This window comes from Phocoena sinus, chromosome 20 (assembly GCF_008692025.1).
Source record: "Phocoena sinus isolate mPhoSin1 chromosome 20, mPhoSin1.pri, whole genome shotgun sequence".
NCBI lineage: Eukaryota > Metazoa > Chordata > Mammalia > Artiodactyla > Phocoenidae > Phocoena > Phocoena sinus.
The window spans coordinates 31,784,237-31,797,955 of NC_045782.1; the positions used below are offsets into that span (position 1 = coordinate 31,784,237).

At 53.2% G+C, this 13,719-nt stretch overlaps 1 long non-coding RNA gene across 1 annotated transcript; it reads left to right on the plus strand.

The window, feature by feature from the left end:
- Window positions 1–2,043: 2,043 nt before the first annotated feature.
- LOC116745813 lies at window positions 2,044–11,120 on the plus strand. The gene is made up of 3 exons (XR_004347559.1): window positions 2,044–2,451; window positions 5,438–5,900; window positions 10,637–11,120. It is a non-coding gene; the product is annotated as an uncharacterized LOC116745813 (long non-coding RNA).
- Window positions 11,121–13,719: the final 2,599 nt, after the last annotated feature.

Consider the following 13,719-nt stretch of genomic DNA (forward strand, 5'->3'; position numbering starts at 1 on the left):
ATTGAGGGAACATAGACTTCAGGGCCTGGCAGACCTTGGTCCGGTGCTGCCTTGGGCACTTGCAGCCTGGGTGGCTGTGGGCAATTTCTTTAACTTCTCTGATCCTCACTTTCCTCAGCTGCGCAAGGGGCCATTGCCTCTCTTGCAGGGTTTTCTGCAGAATGACGATAAGTGCCTGGAGGCTGTCTGGTGCTCAGTAATTGCCTTTCACCACCCTCCAAAGCCAATGACCTTGAGTGGGCTGTACGACCACCACCCTCCAAAGCCAATGACCTTGAGTGGGCTGTACGACCACCACCCTGCGGTGCTTCCCACTGTTCTTGGCCTTGGCCAGCCCCTCTGACCCGGGAGGACCTCGGCCCCTCATTCCTTCTGAGGCTGGGAATCCACACTCCTGGATCCAGATCCAGAACCCAGCCTGGCCATTGGAGACGTCCAAGCCGGCCCAGGGGCCCACTCAGCCTGGTTGGGTGGGGCTGGATGGCAGCCTCATCTCCCCTCTGTTGGTCCTCTGTCAATGCCTGTCCTGATGGCTACTGGCCCTGGAGCCTCCTCAGTGCTGGTTGCCCCATCCCTCCCAGCCCTGCAAGCTGTGCCTGGGCCCATCTCCTTGTATGTTGTACCCAGAGATCCCCCATGTAACCCCCAGCCCAGCACCCGCCATTGGGGCAAAAAATCAAATCTCATTAAAGGCCATTGATTTTCCTGCAAATCTGCTGCTAGTACACTTTGAGGATTCTTAAGAGGGTGAGAGGACTGGAGAGCTGTCCGCCAGAGCCCCCAGCCCGCTCTTGCCCTTCAACACAGCGAGGTTCTGGATATGCCACTGATTTCTGGGGAGGGAGTAATTTCTCTGTCTGGCTGCCCCATCTTCCTACAAGGCTGGGGCAGAGGGGTGTGTGTTTCTGTTTGTATATGTCTGTCTTTGTGTGTCAGTGTGTGATTTTGGGTGTCTGTGTGTGTCCCTGGGTGTCGGTGGCGTGTCTCTGTGCATCTTTGTGTCCACTTGTCTCTGTATCTGTGTATATATCTAAATGTGTGTGTGTGTGTGTGTGTGTGTGTGTGTGTGTGTGTGTGTGACTGCAGCAGGGGATATGATGCTTGGCTGGCTGTTGAACTCTTGATGCTCTGCTGCCCATGAACCAGGCAGCCTGGGGAAGGGACTTGACTTGGGGTAAACCCAGGATATGGATCTAGATCCTCCAAGGGGCCAAGGGCTGGGAGGGCTCTGGAGCGGGCATAGGCTTCCCTGCCCTCTCCTACCTACCCCTGCTGCCCCTTTGTCATCTTGGAAATGGGACACCTTGCTGGCTTTGTTGGGGTGTTAGATTTGCGGTTTGGGGGGCTGGTAGAAAAGATTCACAGCCTGATGTTGGGGGGCGGTGCATGAATTCTTCCCTCCCCTCCCTTCCCCCTGAACTAAGAGCCCCAGGTAAATGTTTAGAGTTGAATGGACATATATGCACCTGGTGAGTCTGGAGAGAGTGGATTAGGAGAGAAGGTTGGGCAGGGAGGGTGCCAGGGAGAGGGTGGGCACAGAGGACATTTCTGTCTGCCGGGGCCATGTTCCGAGCGCAACATCCAACATCAAGGGTGGCCTCAATGGGGATAAAGGTCACCCAGGGGCCCTTTGGCCTTCGTGGGGTGAAGTGGCTTATGGCTTGACTGTAGGCTGGGCCCTTGGCCTCTAGCCCACCTGCCAGGGGCAGAGGTCAGCCGTGGTGCTGGACTGGCCTTCTAAGCCCTGGGACATAGCTGAGATGCCCCAGCGAGCAGCCTCGATGGGGCCTCCTACACATTTGGGGGTGGAACGTGCCCTGGGTGTGTGCCCTCAATGAAGCCTCTCCCGCCACCTCTGCCCCAGCCCTGCACAGGCATGTCATGTGAATTCGCAGATGTGCATGTGTGTTCTCACCACGGCCTCTGCCGGGAGAGCTGGGAGCGGCTCTCCGGGTTCCGGGGACAGGCCAGATTTATGGTGCTGGGAGAAATATTTAGGCCCAAGACAGTTTGGTTGTGTTAATTATGGAAATCTAAAGATAATCTATATTTAATGCTGAATTTTGTCAAATTTGCTAAAGAATTAGGGGAGCATGTGCAAACAGTGACACTTCGATGAAGAACAAGGTGCAATTAAACTCTGAAATTTACAGTGGCGTAATTGGAGAGCATGACAAATATAGTTATCAGTAGCAACTAATTAGGGGTGTGCTCGAGGTTTCTGGGCTTGATTAATCTCACCTAGATGCTAATAAGTTATGCTGGGCAGCTGATTCCCTTTGTCACCTCCTACTTTCCACCCTCTCTCCAGAGCACTTGGGGGGCACAGCCTGGCCTAAAGGGGACAACGGGGACACTGGAGCTCCTCTGCTGAGACCTCTCTCCTCAGCTAAGGATGACCTGAACGCTTTGAGCCTCCCCTGCTCAGGCATCCTCGGGTTTCACTGGTTGGTAAGTTCTTCTTGGTGTCTCACTTGGGGCTTGTTGAGATTGAGGGAGTGGGAAGGGGTGCTGAGCCCCGCTTCCCCCCAGATAGATTCCATGTGCACCCTCCTCCTTCCCTCCCAGGTGTCTGCTAATCTTCCTTGCTGCTGACTGTGGCCAAGGCTTAGATCCACTGATTAAAATTTAGGCCCGAGCTGGCGCTCTTACCCGGCTGGAGTGTGGCCAGCGCCCTGGGCATTGCTGCCAGGCTCAGCTATGAACTAGAATTGTCTGCTTCCTCTCTGCCTCTCTCCCTGCCTCTGAGTCTGTTTCCTGCCCAGATGCCTCTCTGATACCTACTGTCCTTGTCCCCCTTGGGGGGCCCACCCTTTCCTCAGAAGTTCTCCTGTCTGCCAGTTCCCCCACTCGGGGTCCCCCAGGGCTGGGGGGGCATGGACCCCATCCTGGGCGGCCCCTCTGCTGTTTCCTGCCTTTATTCAATGTCATCTGGCACAGGACAGGGACTCCGATCGGTAGCCTCAGACGAGGTTGGCGCATCTAAACTGGGAAGTTGGGTGAACTGTGACATTCTTTGTGAATGTCTTCGATACGCCAGAACTCAGCATGAGTGTGTGTGAGCGTGTGTCCATGGGAGGCTGGGATCCTGACGTGGCTGGTGGAGAGACTGGGGGGGTGTGCAGGAGGGGGACAGGGGTCTTGAGAATGCCTCCCCCATGGTAGCTGGGCCAGAGTGGTCCTCCTTCCGGGAGGAGGGGGCCTTGCTTCCTTGAGGCCTTGGTTTCTCTTCCTGCTTGTGGTCTGAGGAGCTTTGAGGTCAGACCCACCTGGGCTTGTGTCCCGGCCCTGGGGGTCCTGGGCTGTTCCTAACTAGGACAGGTCTTGGTTTCCTTCTTTGGAACAGAGATAATTACTTCAGGGCACTTGCCCCACGGTCACGAGGACCTGGGGTAAAAGGTAAGGAGCTGAGCAGACCCTCAGTAAAGGGGGCTCCCTCCCTGCCCCCCTTCATCTTTCAGGGGACTTACATAGCTCTTCAGTCAATGTTGGGGCCCTGACTGAAGGAGGCCAGAGTGGGAAGCAGATCCTGGAGCTTCACCCTCCCCAGCACCTGCCTCCAGGCAGGGAACCCACGCAGCTTGAGGCCTGTGTGCAGTGGTTAAAAAAGGGCTTGTAAGGTCTCCAGTCAGGCCATGAGGTGTTAACTTTTGTTAATGGAAGGAGGTGGCTCCCATAGCCTTCTTGCCTCCACTTCCTGTCCAAATGATAAGCCTAAAATGCAAATCAGATCTTTCCTGTCCTGGCTCAGAAACCTTCAATGGCGCCTCCTTGCCTCCAGGAGAAAGCGCAGACTTCCTAGCCTCAAGGTCAAAGCTATCCACAATCTGCCCCAGGCTGGTTCCCACATCCTCTTGGGCCCCTTGAAGTCCCTTTGCTCTACCCCTTCCCCCTACCCAAACCCTCTTCCCCAAGCCCCCGTGGCACCTGACAGTCTGAAGGCTTTTACTGTGGGCGGTTTCCACTACCTGAAATGTCTTCCTTCCTGCTCCCATCCCCGGGTCCACCTTCTGGGAGACCCAGCTCAAGTCTCACTGCCCCTGGCCCCCACAGACCCTGCCCAGATGCTCCCTTTGAACCTGTCTGTCCCTTCCCCACCCCCATCTGAATTCCTTCTGGTTGCAGAGTTGTCCCTTGTAGCTGTGTCAGACTCCTCCACCAGGGGGCAATAGACGCCGTGGGCACAAGCCAAATGGACCCCCGCCCCCGCTCCCGCCCTGGCTGTACTCCTCCTTGGGCCTACCTCTGCTGTGCTGTCTCCTGGACTTCAGGGCTGGAGGATTTGGGGGCAGGGCGTGTTTTGTGCCCTTCTCTGCAGAGCTAACACCCTTTGAGAGTTGGATGAAAATGACAGAACTAGCTTCTTAATTTGTTTGTACACTGGGACAAGTTTACCAGGCACCACTGACGTCCTGGGTCCCCAGGGCAGGCCTTTGTTGGCCCATTTTACAGATGGGGAAACATGTCTTGGTCATTGCTTAACCTTTCAGAGTCTGACAAGTCACAGATGCAGAACGCTTTGGATAAACAGAGGCTCAGAGCGAATTTGCTGAGGGTAACGTGACCTGTGAGGGGGGAGCTGGAACTCAAACCCAGGCGTCTTCGATTTCTAGTTTAGCAACTTTTCCTCCACACCAGTTTTCACGATCATTCAAGACTCTGGTCCAATCCCTCCCTGTCAATGTCACAGCCCCTGTCTCTGAGGCAACTGCAAATGGTGCCTCAGTCTTCTGACTCCAGCCCCCAAATCCTCAAGTGCTGTGTGTCTTTGGACAAGTCACTAGCCTCTCTGATCCACAGCGATCTGTGAAATGGTCAGGCGATGCTTAGTCACTTCTTTGCAGGGTTATTATGGGATGCAGAGAGATGATGGACGCAGAGGCCCCTCTCCCCTAGGATGGATCCCCACGAACCCGCACTGGGGTGTTCTCCCAGGGACTCTTGGTTTGTCACTGGAGCTGGGAGGGGGAAGAGCAAACACCTGCAGGTCTCATTCAGCCCTTCTCTGGGGGGAGAAGAGAGGTCTGGGGGGATCCTTCCTCAGGAACCTCCAGCCCTTGCAGCTGCTGGAAGTGATAGGGCTCCGTTGCCATGGCAACTCGGGCCAGCCGCGTTGACCTCACTTAGGGTGATTACCTTCCAGCAAATAAAATAATTGTGTTAATAAAGAGGCTGTTCGCCCCCTTGTCCCCCACCCTGCTTTGGCCCATTCCCCATTCCCAGCCTGGGGGAAAGAGAGGCCTCCTGGACCCAGTTACCCCTGGCCTGTGGGACACCTTATTTGTAGATAAGTTGTTGGCCCAGACCCTGACTTGGTTTTAATTTTTCCTGTTTTAAGCATCTCTCACCCTCCCTAGCTTGCCCTCAGCCTCCTTGCCCCGATGTCTCTGTTGCAGAATTGAGATGACACTGCTCTTTCTGTTTTCCTTCGACATAGCTTTGAACACCAACCGGGCCTCCCAGCCATCAGCATGATAAATTCTACTTATGGAGGGCCTGCTGGGTGTTACACGCTTTACAAGTACCTCCAAATATGTCCTCTTTATTCCCTATCAAGCCAGGAGCTTCAGTACCGCTTCACAGGGGAGAAGACTGAGGCCCTGGGAAAGGAAATGTTTGTTTGGACAGCGCTGGAAATCTGGGTTGGTCTTGCCCCTGGACTGGAGAATGGGCTGTCCTCACAGGTGTGGCCGTGCCTGGGGACATTCAGTTCAGCTGCTGGTCCATACACACCATTGGCTTGTCACCGGGCTGCAGAGATGGACACATCCACAGAAAACAGAGATGCAACATGCATGGGACACGTGCTCTGAGACCAAGAAAATGGCGGGGACCCAGCTCGAGGTGCTGAGTCCCCGTGGGAGATGAGGAAGACGAGACTGGCCAGTACCGAGCCTCTGGTAAGTGGCTGACGCTGGCGAATGCCTCAGGTTTGTCATCTCACATGACGCTCATTACAACCCCATTTCACAGGTGAGAAGAGTAAGGCTCAGAAAGTCTAAGTGAATTTTTCAAGGCCACACAGCTGGTATGGAGCAAGGCTTCAAATCCAAGTTTGCTTGACCTCCCTGCCCATGCTCAGTGCTCGTTTGACTTTATCAGCGAGAGAGAGAGAGAGAGAGAGAGAGAGAGAGAGAGAGAGAGAGAGAGAGAGACAGAGACAGAGAGAGAGAGACAGAGAGACAGAGGCAGAGACAGAGACAGAGACAGAGAGAGAGAGGTGGAACACGGTTTCCATACACTGTTCATTATGGTACGCTCTTGTTCAAAATAAAGAGGGGTTACCAGAATGGTGGCTGGTACTTTTCACCAACGAACACAAAATAATGCAACATGATTAGGCTATCGGAAAGCTCACTTAAAGCTTTACAGTAATTATTACATCAGGGCTTTGTGGGCAGTGCTCTCCTGTGATGGGGCAAACTTTCGAATTGTGAGGGGGACCATCCTCACTAGGTTCTGGGGTCTCTCTGTGACCGGAGGAATAGTGTCACAGGACAGAATGTCAGCAGGCTGGATTTGAGGCCCTTGGGAAATGAGTCCCAGGGTAGAAACCCTTCCTGCTCTTCACCCCTGCCCCATGAAAGCCCCTGCTCCAGACAAAGTGAATAGACAGGGCAGGGCCAGGCCGAGGCCGGGGCGCCCGCCGGGCACACTAGGTGGCGCTCTGACATCGGTCAATCCTTGGAGCTCCTGGCTGTGCTGTGGCCTGAGGGCCTGCCAGGAGTGACTTTGAGGGGGAAACAGGTCACACTGGACCTGACGCTGGTGTTAGGGCTAAGCGAGGGGCACTGGAGAAGTCAGAAGCCAGGCTCGGGGTCAGGAGCACTGTCCCTCCCACTCGTGACTCCTGGTCATCCACGGGGCCCCAAGCGGTAGAGACTGGAACAGTGGCAGTGGGAGGGACAGAGAGACCAGAGGTGCTGTGTGGGGATGGAGGTCAGGGGGTGAGGTTGGAGGAGCCCAGCCGTCTAGGGGGGACCCTGAGCTGGGTGTCCTGTCATTGACCACTAAAGCCCACGGTTCTAAAACCCCCCGGAGGTGGGGTTTGCCCACCTTACTTGCCGTTGGAGCCCAGGGCAGGTAAGATGCTGGGGAAGAAGCAGTATGTTTAAGGCCTCCAGCCTCTATGAAAGGAAGCCTTGAGAAGACATTCCTGGTGGTGCAGTGGTTGAGAATCCGCCTGCCAACGCAGGGGACATGGGTTCGAGCCCTGGTCTGGGAAGATCCCACATGCCGTGGAGCAACTAAGCCCGTACGCCACAACTACTGAGCCCGTGTGCTGCAACTACTGAAGCCTGTGCGCCTAGAGCCTGTGCTCTGCAGCAAGAGAAGCCACTGCGATGAAAAGCCCACGCACTGTAATGAAGAGTAGCCCCTGCTCTTTGCAACTAGAGAAAGCCTGTGAGCAGCAACAAAGACCCAACACAGCCATAAATAAATAAATAATTTTATATTTAAAAAAAAAAAAAAAGGAAGCCTCGGCAAGGGAACAGCTTTGCTCCCAGGGCAAGTTGCAGGCACAAGACCAAAGACCTTGAATTCAAAGGTCTCTGTTTAGCTGTGTCCTAGCCATGGGACTAGGGGCAGGCCACTGAGACCTCTGCTTCATTCTTTGTGAAATGGGCATGATTCTCAGAGTTGTTAGGAAGTTTAAACGAGATTGTGCACACAGAGGCGCTCAGTGTGCCCCGGTGAGGTGTCCCTCTTGGCTGTCGGTTTGCAGGAGTGGCAACTTGCATCCTTTCCTTGTCTGAAGGCCCAGTAAATTCTCAGTGATGTTGGTTGATTGACGCCTGGGGTTGGAGGCAGCTGGAGTTGGCAGTGTTCCAAAGGGGCCTTCAAACCTTACCCCTCGGGGGACCACCCCTGAGAGACCCCTGCCCGCAGATTTTAGCATCTTGCCTGTTTAGGAATGCACACCTTAGAGCTGGGCCTGACTGCTCCACATACCTGTCCTGTGTCTCTCCCCTTGCAGGCCCCTCACTGGGTGTCTGGGGCTCTGTGGGATCTAGAGAGAAAGGGGATCCCTAGCACCCCCTTGGGGTAGAAGGAAGTAAAGGGGCCTCCTTTCTGGTAGTCTGAGTGCCTCCTTTCCTCAGCTCTGGCACAGGTGGGGAAACTGAGGCAAGGGGGAGCCATTGGATCAAACCACAAATCCCTGAAAGCTGGTAGGTGTGGAGAGGGAGGTGGCGGATCAACTTCCCAGCCGCCCTGGGGGGGCCTATGGGTTCTGTGACCCTAACCTCCTGGGGGAGATGCGTCACAGTCTGGCTGGAGCCGTGCAAGGAGCCAGGAGGGAGGGCAGGAACGGTCCTGGCGGAGAAGCCAAGGGCAAGGGCAGTGGGGGCAGACTTATTCAGTCAATGAACACGCTGCAAATGTTCAGTGGCCCTTAGTGGGCCACGCACTGTCACAGGTGCTAGGGATTCAGGGGACCCACCCCGGGGAGGGTCCATGGAGTCAGGCAGCTTGGCTCCAAGTGGCTTCCCCCAAATGCCTAACATGTCTAAGTGCCTGTTTCATCATCTGTGAAATGGGGAGATGGGGATAATAATAACATCTTCCCCATGGGACTGTGTGAACGTCAGATGCCTGGAAAGTGCTGAGCACCAGGCCGGGCACTGAATGCATATGAACGACTGTGGGATTGTCCGTATTATCATGGTCACTAGCTCTGGAGAGTGTGACCTGGATTCAATTGTTTACCTTCCCTGAACCCTCCTCATCTAAGAAATGGGTTCAAAACATCTGCTCTGCCCACCTCCCAGGACCCTGTTGTGAGGTTTAAACCAATTAAGATAATGCATGGGAAAGGCTCAGTTTGTTTATTATTTATGGGTCTTTGTTGCTTCACGTGGGCTTTCTCTAGTTGTGGTGAGCCGGGGCTACTCTTCGTTGTGGTGCGCGGGCTTCTCATTGCGGTGGCTTCTCTTGCTGAGGAGCACGGGCTCTAGGCACGCAGGCTTCAGTAGTTGTGGCATGAGGGCTCAGTAGTTGTGACTCGCGGGCTCTATAGCGCAGGCTCAGTAGTTGTGGCGCACGGGCTTAGTTCCTCCGCGGCGTGTGGGATCTTCCTGGACCAGGGCTCGAACCTGTCTCCCCTGCATTGGCAGGCAGATTCTTAACCACTGTGCCACCAGGGAAGCCCGGAAGGGTCAATTTAAACTGTGTGTGTGTGTATGTGGGTGGGTGTATCAGAGACCCCAGCATTTGTGCTCTATCTATCCTGCAGGCCACCGGAGCTCAGGTAAGCCATCAGATGGCTGCGTGGTACCTGGCAGTTCGTGTCAGGACATCTCTTCCTGGAGCCTTGGGGCTGGGACTGAGGTGCGGGTGGAGATGTAGAGATGAGGGCCAGAATTGCAGCATTTCTCCAAAGGCCTAGGGAAGTCAAGAGAGAAATCACAGAGACTGAGTTAGGATGAACCCCTCTCCCCGCCCCAGCTCTGGGCTGGGGCCTGGCGGGCCTGTCTGCCGAGGTCAGGGGGTCCTCTCCCCACTCTGTGAGCATCCTCTTCTGAGTGAACCTCCCCCTCCGCCCACTAACTTCTCCCTCCAGGCCTAATTCTTGCTGCCAAACTATAGAATGACTGAGGGGTACATATCAGTATACAGTGGGGCTCTATCCCAGAGGTTTTTGATGTTTGCACCTCCCAGCTCCTTGTGCCGATGAGAAGGCGCCTGGTCACTTCCATTACTGCTGTTAGTGCTGGGGGCTCCCGAACCCCCGCCCACCCCACCTGCCCAACAGCTGGCTGAGTGCTGGAGTTGGTCAGGGTTCAGCTTGGATGGGGCCGAAGAAGCAAAGAACTGGGAGAGGAGTCTCCCATCTGAGAGAATTAGGATTGGGGGCAGCTCCCTCTCCCCCAGGAAATGAGCTGTAAGAGGCAGTGTGGTAGAGTAGGAAGAACATGGATGTTGGGGTCAGCCAGTCCGGGTTCCAATCCTTTACCTGCTGGGCAAGGTGGGATGGCAGTAGGATCTACTCCGTAAGGGGGAGATGCAACTTTCAGGGGGTAACCTGTGTGACGTGCCTTAGACTGTGAATCCAAGCTTCGCTGATGGGGTCAGTTAACTGGGATTTGGGCAATTTTGTGGCTTCCCGTCCCCCTGCCCCAATTACTTTTCTTAGCTCATTGATGGATTGATTAGGTGAAAGGCATCGTGGGGAATGAACAAGATGCCATTCAGTTGGGGGATCGGGTGTGAGCAGCGGAAAATCCCAGAGTGTGTTTCCTTTCTGAGATGGCAGAGAAGAAAAAGGACGTTTCTGGTTGGGAGATTACCTGGCCTTGTGAAGGAGGGAGTGCTATGAAACTCCAGCTGGTGGAGAAGGAAGGGGTCCCTGGCAGAGGGAATTAGTGTGGGCAGAGGCCTAGAGGTTGAAAAGCTGGGGACACATCCACCAAACTGCAAAGTAGGCTGCTTTCCTAGGGCAGAGGGCTAGTGAGATGAAGCTGAAAGGGCGTTGTCCCCAGTTCCTGGATTATTAAAACAGAAGTGGAATGCTTTGGGAAGAGAGTAGGAGGCTGAATTATTCGGATACTTACTAAACTGTTCTGTTAAATCCCTGCATTTGAGGAATCTGCTCCGTCAAGGTGACCCACCTCTTTTTTTTCCCCTTTCCCTCCAGAATGGAGGCTTAAAAAACAACAGTGAAGGAACATGTCTCCCGAAGAACATCCGTTTCCCTTCTCTGTCCTCGTCTCCTTCAGCTTCACATTGTGTCTTTAACCCCATTCCCACTCCTTGAAGAAAGAAGGTGGTGCAGGAGGGAGATGGGGGGGAGGAACAGGTGGTCCCCAAGCTGTCCTCAGATAATACGGAGGGACAGCCTAGCATTGGAGATGGCCGGGGCCACATTTCTTCCTTGGGCCGCCAGGGCAGATACACATCAGGGAGGACCCTGTTTCTCTACCAGAAATACTCAGGTCGAGTGATTTACCTTAAACCAGGCTCACTACCCTCTTCGTTCTTCAAATGGATACCCAAGGAAGAAGATGGTGTTTGGGCAGCAGAGACGGAAGAAGGAGGGGGAGGAGGCGGTGGCCAGCTGGCAGAGCAGCTCTGTCCTGTCTTTTTTCATTCTTTTTTTTTTTTTTCTGTGTTTTTTCTTAAATGGACTTACTCCAAAAAGGATCTAAAGAACTTTAATTTTTTTTTTTTTTTTTTTTTTTTTTTTTTTGGCCACGCTGTGAGGCTTGTGGGATCTTAGTTCCGCAGCCAGGGACCAGGGATTGAACCTGGGCCCTAGGCAGTGAGAGCGCAGAGTCCTAACCACTGGACCACCAGGGAATTCCAAGAACTTTAATTTCTAAACGGTCACATTCTGGTCAGTTCTTTCTGGATTTTTACTTCCTTCGGGGGTGTTTTTTGTTACCTGAAAGGTCTGGAGGTTTGGGACCTGATTTAACCCTCCCACGACGCCGCGAGCAGGGGCGCTGATCACCTTTTACAAATGCAACAACCGAGGCTTATGAACAGCATTGACCGATGAGGTCGGATTTGAACCCAGTTCTCCCCTGCGCTGGTGCAGGGCTCACTCCCTCTGGATTTCCTGCTTTCACCTAACATCCACTCATGCAGATATCTTCAGGGTGGCAGAGCCCACTGTCTTGTCATTTTAATGACCACATGGTGTCCCATCATGTTGATGGATCATCACCTGGTTTGGTCACTCCCTCGTTTGTTGGGTATGTGAGGGATGTCTAATTTCTTACTGTAATAAATGCAGCTGCCGTGAGTATTTTGCTCAAATTACTTGCACTGTCGCCTTCATCCCCAGTATGTTCCATGACTAGGCTCAGGTGGGGCACCCGGGCTCTGCCTCCCAGTTGGGGTCGCACTGGTTGTCAGTCTTTGGTATCTTGACTCAGAGCATGATCGATGCAGAGAAGGATCCAAGCACCTCTTGTGGTGGATTTAGATTCACTTCCACCCAGAATAGGTTACACCACCCCTTTGGGAGCCGGTATACTGATGCAGTGTAAATTCCGTATGTGCACACACGGCACGGTCTGGATTACTTCATCACTACGTAGCCACCACCACATCAAAAACCAAGAGCTGAAGTGACCCGGAGAATAAATCTGCCTCAAACATTGGCCGGGGAATTGAATGTTAGCCAAATAGCCAAGGTCATCAATAGCCGGATTAACTGCTAATGCATTTCCCCAAACAGGTAGTGAGGCTTAGAGCCTGAGCGTGGGTAAGTGGTAGAACCATAAAGTTCAGGCTTTAGCCGTAACACGTCTACACGTTTGGGGTAGAGCATACATTTTATGAACAAAGTAGGTAGTATGAGAAAGTGGAATCAGCTACAGGAAGAGACCCTTATTTCAGTTCCAGTGGAAGGGAGGTCGGTGGTTCAGGTGGTGAGTGGGTTTGGGAACTTAGATGGCCCTCCCAGGGTGTGAGGCTCTTATGAGCTGGCAAAGGAGGGAAGCAGAGGGCACTGGTCACTGCAGAGGGATGAGGAAGGGGCAGATCATCCCAATTCAGGGGGAGGTGAAGGCACAGAGCAGGAAGGGACGTGCCTGGGGTCAGAATTGGACTCCTGTGGAGTTCTAGCCTCCGAGCCAAGCTGCCTCCTGGTTTTGCAAAGCATGGATATTAATAAGGGTGATTAGTAATCATGACGTGTGAATAATAAGGGATGGTTAATTGTCCTGGTTATGATGAATAGCAGTCACTGGGAGAGGGTGGGGGAGTTGGGACCCCCGAACACACACACACACACACACACACACACAGACACACACGTGATCTGTTCTTTGTTGCTGCTTTATGAGACCACAGAGCCAGCAAGCTTAGGGTGTATCAGTATTTTAAAAAATTGAAGCTAATAAGGCAAATTCCAAAATTCACTTAAAACGTTCTCAGCAGAAAATTTGGAAAATACAGAAATATTAAGGAAGGAAACAAAAGCACTATAAATATCTCGGTGTACGTCCTTCCAGTCTTCTATGTATGCACAAATATAGCCACAAGCTACATGTAGAACAAAACATAAATAGGATTATACTCTGCACAATATTTGATAACTTGATTTTTTTTGTTAACTTACAAATACTTCTGAACTTTCCATGCTGTCAAATAGGCTTTGAAAGTATGCTTTTTTTCATGAGGGAAATATATTTTGGGCAAGGGGGGCCCATTAGACAAGAAGCGCATCCTTTCCAGCCTCCTCCAGTTGGAGAGGCTGGGGTTCTTCAGAGCTACAGGAGGGTGGTACAGGGGTGGGGCAGGGTCACTCAGTGGGTCCAGTGGATGGGGAAGTGGGGCAAGATGGGGGCAGGACTGCTTCAGCACCTGGGCTTGATGGAGGAAAGTATCTTCTGAAAACATAGTTTTCTTTCATACTCAGTTGAGGATAGACAACAGCCAGAATCGTCCATCGGGTATTGATGCCAGTGTTATTATGTGGTCCTGGAGACATTTGTCCCTCAGAGCCTCAGCTTACCCATCTGTATGTAGAGGAAACAGCCCTTACCTCCCACCCGCCTCCTGGAGGGCTATCACCAAGGCCTGAGACACAAGCCCACTTGGGATGTGGAAGAATATTGACTCTGGGGCTCCCATCAAATGGAAAGAGACAGAGCAAACCTCTGGGTATAGAGAGGGGACCACCTGTGTAACCTGAGGGAAGTCCGTCCTCTCCTCGGGGCTGACTTTCCTCACGTGTAAATTGCCGAGCTGCACCTGGCAGTCTCTAGC